An 8,520-nucleotide genomic window follows, 5' to 3' on the forward strand; every position below is an offset into this window, starting at 1 on the left:
CGACGCTGGCGCAGGGCTTCGCGAAGCGCGGCTGGAGGCCGGAGGGCAGCGTTCCTGCCTGAGCCCAGGGTTTGTCGGATCCGTAGCTTGCCCAAAGCCTCCAAAGCAAATATTTCCCTGCATGCCCATAACGTCCCAAAACTACCTAGGGTCCCGAACTGCGGCCCCTTTCTGTGTCACGCATTCTCTCCCCTCACCTTTCTAGGAATTTCACAAGCCTTGAACTTGCCTGAAGGGAAAAGTCAAATAAGCAAAGGGTTGCCAGAAATCTTTATGCTGGGAAGTACGTTTCTCCTTAACTAATCATTACGTAAATGAATATAGACATTTTCCATCTACTTCATTCATTCGAATATGTGTCAGTCACTGCTAGGCTCTGGAAAAATAAAGTTTATTTTCCCAAGACTTAATATAAATGAAATAGGATATATGTAGCAAACAACCTTACAAAAATATCACCGCCTAGATGATACATAATTCTAATATCCCGGTTGCCAAATTAAGCAAACAATTAACTACCATGCATGGAATACTTGACTATATATGGAATTGCAAGGAAAACCTAACATTAAGAAAGCAATCTCTAGCCACAAAAATATCTCAAGTTCCAGGAGCTAATCTGGGAACGGAGGTGAGAGTGCAGCAGTGTGAGGAGAGAAGTTATCAATGCATATTGTCACAAATAGAATACACTTGAAAATCCTGGTATAATTTTTAATCCAATGACAAGGAAAGCAAGCTTGGTAAATGCTAATTGAAATAGTATGTGGTGTTATTTAATAATCACGGATTATAGTAGCTCTTAAGGCTTTGTAACAGTTATGTGCACTTTACATCCATCTTTGATCTGCGGCTCGGATGTCTTGAACCACCTGTTGTCATCTTTTCCTTGAATCTTCATATGTGTTGATTCATTTGATATTTAACAAATTGCAAATCTTATTAATATCCTATATCTTTTCTAGAGGAATTGAAAAGTCATGAAACGGTTGGAAACAGAAATTTAGGAATACTGTCACATCTCTAATCCCATGTATCAATTTTTTTATAACTCTGAAACCCAAGGAGGGTGACCTGTCAAAGAGAGCTTATTAGAACCCATTTTTCTTCATTTATAGACCAAGTTTCTTCTTCTCTTTTTTATATGCTAACTTCATGTTTCTCCATATTAGGGTTTTTGTTTTTTGGTTTTTTTGTTTTGTTTTGTTTTGTTTTTAGAAATCAGGCTCATACATTTGAATTTAAGAAAATTAAATTTAATATAAAAATCTAGTAATCTTGTTCCCTGAGGGGAAAAATATTGCCAGATACTAAAGTTTAATTTCAAGAATTTGGAAATACGATGTTTCTCTGAGTTAAATTTTTTAGTTCCATACAAAAAAAAAAAAGATCTTACAGTAGATAATCATCAAATAGAGCTTTTATAAGGTAGGACTATTTGCCCACTGAGACCGTTCATTTTCAGCTTACTTCTGATGGTTTCCTACCTACTCAGCATTTCTTCAAATATTTTTAACTGTTGTATTGGAGAACACTGAGAAGAAAATTTTAAGTTTTCTCATAGGCATTCCTTTTTAGAAGGCTTACAACTGGAATGAATAATTAGAGAAATTTGAGAATTTGAGATAAATTGGCACAGAAAACCCATCACTGGGATTTCCTAACTCATTTTTAAAATTTGCCCCATGACAATTATGTTATATGAGTCAGCTTTAATATGCATGTTTGTTGGAATTATATATCCTCAAAATATTATTTAATAACTTCTAAACTGCTGCATTACTCTGTGTTGTTGATATTCAGGTAAAAATGTTAAGTGACATATTTCATATAATATGAAATATTTTGTGTGTAACAATGCTGTGGTTTGAATGTATCCCCCCCAAAACCGTGTGATGGACACTTAATCCCCAATGCAACAGTGTGGGGAGGTGGGGCCTAATAAGAGGTGGTTAGGCTATGAGAGCTCTGCCCTCATGAATTAATTAATGGTGCCATCACAAATGTGCAGTCACTATCGAAAGAGCAGACTGCTTATAAAAGGACTAGTTTGGCTCCCTCTTGCCTCTTTCTCTTTTCCTTTCCTTCCCTCTCTCTCTCCCCCCTTCTCTTAGCTCTTTCACCATGCAATGATACAGCAAGAAGGCCTTCACCAGTTGCCTGCCCCTCCTTCTTGACCTTCCCTGCTTCCAGAACTGTGAGCCAACAAATTTATGATCATTATCAATTATCTGTTCATAGATATTATGTTGTAGCAGCATAAAATAGACTAAGACAAACCCAAGACTATTTTTCTGTTTTGGGTCAAATGTTATTTCTAGCAATACTCAATATTGTATTTTATGTCAATACTCAGTATTGTATTTTATGTCAACCAAGAAAATTGGTATTCTTCTGCCTTCGGTTTCTTTAGAAAAGGTTTCAAAATCCATTTCTGGATACCAAAAGTTTACCATATTGCTGAAACACATTTGTAGGACTTTTCTTTGTTCCCCCCAGCTGGTGTTGAGCTCCTGGGCTCAAGGGATCCTCCTGCCTCAGCCTCTGAAGTAGCTATCTGGGATTACAGTCATGTCAACAAAGAATTGTTGAATCCCTGGAGCAGGTTTAGACAATTTCCATTACAAAAGAGTGGTTTTAAATCTACTACAATGAGGATCTGAATTATTTTCCTCCTTTAAGAGTGTTGGCATTCTGGGATAATTTTATTTCCACCAATAAGAAAACAATAAGCAGGCTGGGCATGGTGGCTCATGTCTGTAATCCCAGCACTTTGGGAGGCCAAGGCAGGAGAATCACCTGAGGTCAGGGGTTCAAGACCAGCCTAGCCAACATGGCAAAACCACGTCTCTACTAAAAAATACAAAAATTAGCCAGACGTGGTGGCAGGCGCCTGTAATCCCAGCTCTCAGAGCCTGAGACAGGGATAATTGCTTGAAACCAGGAGTCAGAGGTTGCAGTGAGGTGAGATGGGCCACTGCACTCTAGCCCAGGTGACAGAGCAAGACTCCATCTAAAAAAAGAAAAAAGAAAAAAGAAAAACAATAAGCAATCATTTAAGGAGGAGGTTTCTATGATGTCATAATGGTACTATTCAGCCATCTGGTGTTCATAGATTATAACCTGCAAGAGTACTGTCTGCCTAATACATGCACAGTAAAATGCTTATTGAATTAAGTGGGCAGCCATGAAGGAGAGAAAACAAATGTACTTGTGCTTTTGCGGTGCGCATCTAACTCTAACTTCTCATTCCAAGTGGATAGCTTTGTGGTCCTGGCAGCCCAGCCATATTATTCTAAATGACAAAGTGTGTCATTATTAGTTTCTCCAGCCCTCAATAGTGCCTCACATTCTAAGGGTTTCTAGATGTTGCTTCTTTGGTATTGTATTAGTTGTCTGTGCTGCCATAACAAAATAACCACAGATTCAGTGTCTTAAAATACAGACACATATTTTTTCACAGCTCTGGAAACTGGGAGTTCAAGATTAAGGTGCCAGCAGGGTTGATTTCTCCTGCAGCCTCTCTGTGTGCCTTGCAGATGGCCACCCTCTCATTGCCTCTTCCCATGGTCCGTGTGTGCCCATGGTATCTCTTCATCTTCAGCTGAGGACATAAATCATACTTGATTTCAGCCCCACCCAGATGGTATCATTTTAACTTAATAACCACTTTAAAGACTTTGTCTTCAAATGTAGTTACATTCTGAAGTGCTACGGGGTAGGACTTCAACATATGAATTTTAGAGAGAAAAAATTCAGCCCGTAACAGTCATATTCAATCTGTTTTACTTAATCCTATGCTTCATACTTTTGTGCCATCAAATATATTTTTTCATGCCCTGTTCTGTAACTTCATAGCTTGGTGAGAGATGCATTAGCACATTAAAGGATAGTACCTGCACACATTTTCTGCCAGTATTGGCACTTCCAATTTGAATCGTTTTGGGGGAAAAGAGTTTTGTGCATTGAAAAGCAATCTAGTTTAATGTCCTTTGCAAAGTCTACTTAGAAAGTAAGGACTATGTGGAGAAACAGCTACAATTTATCAACTGAGAGCCTGTGCAAAAGTCTATATTTGTTTTCTGCATCACTTGCTTTCACTTATCTTGAACAGGCCGGAAGTTATACTTCACACTGAAAATGGCCTGGAGGCCCCAGACCTTTTCTCATCACTTTTTTGTCCATTCGCCTATACTCAAAAGACAAAGTCTCTCCCTCCATATTGGTAGGCACACATTTCCCTAAAATTATCCTATGATATATATGGGCAGAGAAAACCACGTGTCAGAATGTGACTAATGTTAATTTTGAATACCTCTCTCCCATGTTCAGGGCACATGATCCCTGAAGAACAACCCAGGGACTTCTAGCTCTGTGATCTTGGGCGAGTTACTTAAGCCTTAGTCCCTATTTGCTACAAGATTGATTCCTTGAGTGTCTATTGTTCTGCTGTGAACCACAGAGAGGACTATCCCTGCATGTTTCATGCTCATAAGTCAGATGGATTTGAAACAGATTCGGCTAACAACAGGCAAAGGAAAGGTACTGGAGGGTAAGAGAAAGGGAGAAGCCAGGCTATTTCTCTTTCTTCTCTCTCTCCTCTGATGGCATCTCTTTGGGCTCTATGTGTCTCTTGGATGGCTTCACCTCTTGCCAGAATGCCCTTGCCTGATTCCAGGTCTTCCCAGTGAGGTGAGGTAGAAACTGTGCATCCTCCCATCCTCCCTCCAAGTTAAGGGTAGTAATGCCTTCTTGATGTTTGTAAACTCTGGCTTAACTTACTGCCCTTGTTTCACTTTTCAGCTCTTCATTGCCTATATAACAAATTCTTCGGATAAATATTCCTGTTTTAACCACTGTAGGGGTAAAGGGAAACCTTCCTCTTCATCTTTTGAATATTGGCTGAATCAATTGACAAAAATTCAAATTAATTTTTTAAAGGCATATGAATTTGTATTACTACACACAGAGGAAAATCACAGCAATTAACTTCCCAACCCTATGAGGTCCAGAGAGTTATACATCCTTGCTCTTAGGGAAAAAGGAGTTTGGGAAGTATAGATATTTTTAAGGGGATAGAAAATGATTTTTAGAGGAAGTCAGTAGACTTAGAGGACGTACAATGGCCGGTACAAAGCCCGTTGGGTCCACAGAGAAGACAATGGCTTGTGACATATGTATGTTCAAGTGTGTTGACAAACTTCAGCCTGTCTTTCCATGATATGAATTCAGTTCATGAAAACTCAGAAAAGGGTTCATAGGGTTTTGTTTTGTTTTGTTTTGTTTCTGCTTATGTGGGTCCAGACTTTAGAGAGAGAAGGAAACTTCAGAGAACAACTTCATTCTGTGCTTTGGAAGACACAGAGAATGAGAGATGGGGGAAGGGAGTGGTCAGAGAGACATTGAGGCTTTTTTTTTAGTTCAGCATGTCGGAGTGCCATATTTTTGGGTGTTGGTTTCTTGGCCCCAACACTACCTAGAGAGTATTCTGTTTTTCTGACACAACCCTTCCTGACCTATTTTCTCTGTGTCGGTTCCATCATCTATGAAATGAAAATGATAATATACAGTTATTTTAATGACTAAATGGTTTAGTACACGTAAAGTTCCTAGAATACTTTAAGGCACAAGGTACTAAATAAACATTAGCACATTCTTGCTATTTTATCAGGACTTCCTTGTGACCTGTAAGTTGAGAAATTAAAATCGTTAGATGAGCACCAAGAAAAATTAGTTGGGATTGAATGTTCTAAGTCAAGGAAGAAAAGACAAGAAGCAGGGTTAAGCGAGGTCAGGTCAAAAATCTGCCAGTCTAAGAAGGGGACTATTCCAGTGATATTTCTGTACTATTTAAAATATCAGATCATGTACAAAAGAATTTGTTTAGTAATTCCTAGGCAGCTACTTTAGTTTCAGACTCTTGACACTTAGTTGCATTGTCTCTTGAATAGGGTAGAAAAGACATAGGTCAGGTGTCGATGTCTCTTCAATTTTAAAAAACACATACCGGAGATATAGGAAATCAGAAATTTATTTCTAGGCAAACCATGCTATTAGCAAATAGAAAGAAAAAAATCCCTTAAATGTTAGGCAGAAATGCTATCATTTTTGGATTCTGCACGATGACATTTAACAGCATGGGTGCTCACTAAGTATAACTGAAATAAATTGTAGTTTGAAATAAGTAATTCATTTGTAATTTGAAATGAACTTTCAATTTGAATTAATTTGAAATGAATTTATAATGTGAAATAATTTGAAATGAATAGCTACTTTCTAGGCTTTAAGTAAACATTTTCAGTATGTTTAGAATATTTAATATCAGTTTATAAAATGAGATATGAATATGATAATCTACCACTGCCTTAGCTTATTAGTTTTGTCAGTTTGTCATCAAGAACAACTCGTGAAATTTCTTTAATGTGAAGGTTCATTGGATAATTCTGTTCTAATCTACCATAGCTTTCAGGTTCAACTATGATACTATAAATAGCATTAAATATATGGGAATGATGACTGAATAAATCCCATATATATAAATATAGAATAGCATATTTTAAAATTAGATCCCATGAGTTTTAATTTCAGAACCTTCTCTCTAAGGTTGGTCTTACTGTCAGGTGACTTGAAATGGCTATTCCAGGCCTTCTATTTTGAGGGAGATGTGGGAAAATGTGATACATTTAGGGACAGATACTTTTTTTTATATACCTGCTATGTGCCAGTACCTGTGCTAGGCACTTTACACTTATCATTTAATTTTTATAATAATCCAATAAAGTTTGAATTATTACACTCTTTTTACAGAAACAGAAGCTGTGGCTTATAGTTGAAGTAAATAGATCAAGGGCACACAACCCAAACCTGTTAAACCAGTTTGAGCCAAAGTAGGAGTTTTGTGTGACTTCAAAGCTTTTGCACTTACACCCGCTATACTGCAAACCAGCTGGTATGTTTCGGATATGGTTTCTTTTGCCCTCACCAAGTCTCATGTTGAAATTTGATCCCCAATATTGAAGGTAGGGCCTGGTGGGAGGTTTTTGGATCATGAGGGCAGATCCCTTGTAAATGGCTTGGTGTCATTCTCTTGGGTGTGACTGAATCCTCACTCTTAGCTCCCTTAAGAACTGGTTGTTAAAAAGAGCCTGGCACCTCCCTCTTCCTTGTCTCTTGCCATGTGGTCTATACACACTGGCTCCCCTTCTCCTTCCACCATGATTGGCAACTTCCTGAGGCCCTCACTAGAAGCAGATGCTGGCACCATGCTTCCTATACAGCCTGCAAAAATGTGAGCCAAATAAACCTCTTTTCTTTATGAATTATCCAATCTCAGATATTCCTTTATAGCAACACAAATGGGCTAAGACAGAAAATCGGTACTGAACAGAGAGTTGTTGCTATAAAAATACCAGAAAATGTGGAAGTGGCTTTAGAACTGGGTAAAAAGCAGATGATGGAGAAGTTTGGAGAGCTCAGAAGAATCCAGGATGATGAGGGAAAGTTTAGAACTTCTTGGAAACTGGTTAAGTGGTTGTAACCAAAACACTGATAGAGATATGAATAGTGAAGGCTAGGCTAACTAGGCCTCATATGGAAATGTGGAACTTATTGGGAACTGGAGCAAAGGTCACCATTTTTACACAGTAGCCAGGAATTAGGCTGCATTGTGTCCATGCCCTAGGGCTTTGTAGAAGACTGAACTTAAGAATGATAACCTTAAGGAATCTGGCAGAAGAAACTTCTAAGCAAAGCCTTAAAGAAGTGACATGGCTGATTTTAACAGCTTATGATCAGATATGAGAGCAAAGGAATGAACTAAAGTTGGGATTTATGACTGAAAGAGAAGCAGAGCATAACAATTTGGAAAATGCACAGCATGGCTATGTGATAGAGAGGGAAAGAGAATTTTCAGGAGAAAAATCCAAGATTGATGTGGAGCAATAGCTTGCTAGAGAAATCAGCGTGTATAAAAGAGAGTCAGGTGCCAATAGTTAAGACAATGGGGAAAAGGCCCTGAAGGTGTTTCCAAAGCCTTTGAGCCACCCCTCCTATCACAGGCCCAGCAGGCCCAGAGGCCTAGGAGAACAGAATGGTTTCTGGGGACAGACCCAGAGTAATGCTACCCTATGCCACCCCAGCATGCTGTTCCTGGCATCCTGGCTGCTACAGCTTCAGTCAAGATTCAAGGGGTCCCAGGTACTGCTTGAGAAGCCATTCTGGAAGGCACAAGCCAGAAGCCTTGGTGGCTTCATGATGGTAAGTTAGCAGGCATGCAAAATGCAAGAATGATGGAGGCTTGGAAGCTAGATTTCACAGGATGTATTGGAAAGCCTGAATGCCCAGGCAGAAGTCTGCTGCAGGGATGGAGCCACTGTAGACAGCCTTTACTAAGGCAATGCTAAGCAAAAATGTGGGTTAGAACCCCCACAGAGAGCCTGTATGAGGGCAACACGTAGCGGAGTGTGGAATCAGGGCCTCCACCCTCCAGTCCCAGAATTATAGTGTCCCCAGTGGCATACA

Source organism: Colobus angolensis, unplaced genomic scaffold (genome assembly GCF_000951035.1).
Source record: "Colobus angolensis palliatus isolate OR3802 unplaced genomic scaffold, Cang.pa_1.0 Scaffold360, whole genome shotgun sequence".
NCBI lineage: Eukaryota > Metazoa > Chordata > Mammalia > Primates > Cercopithecidae > Colobus > Colobus angolensis.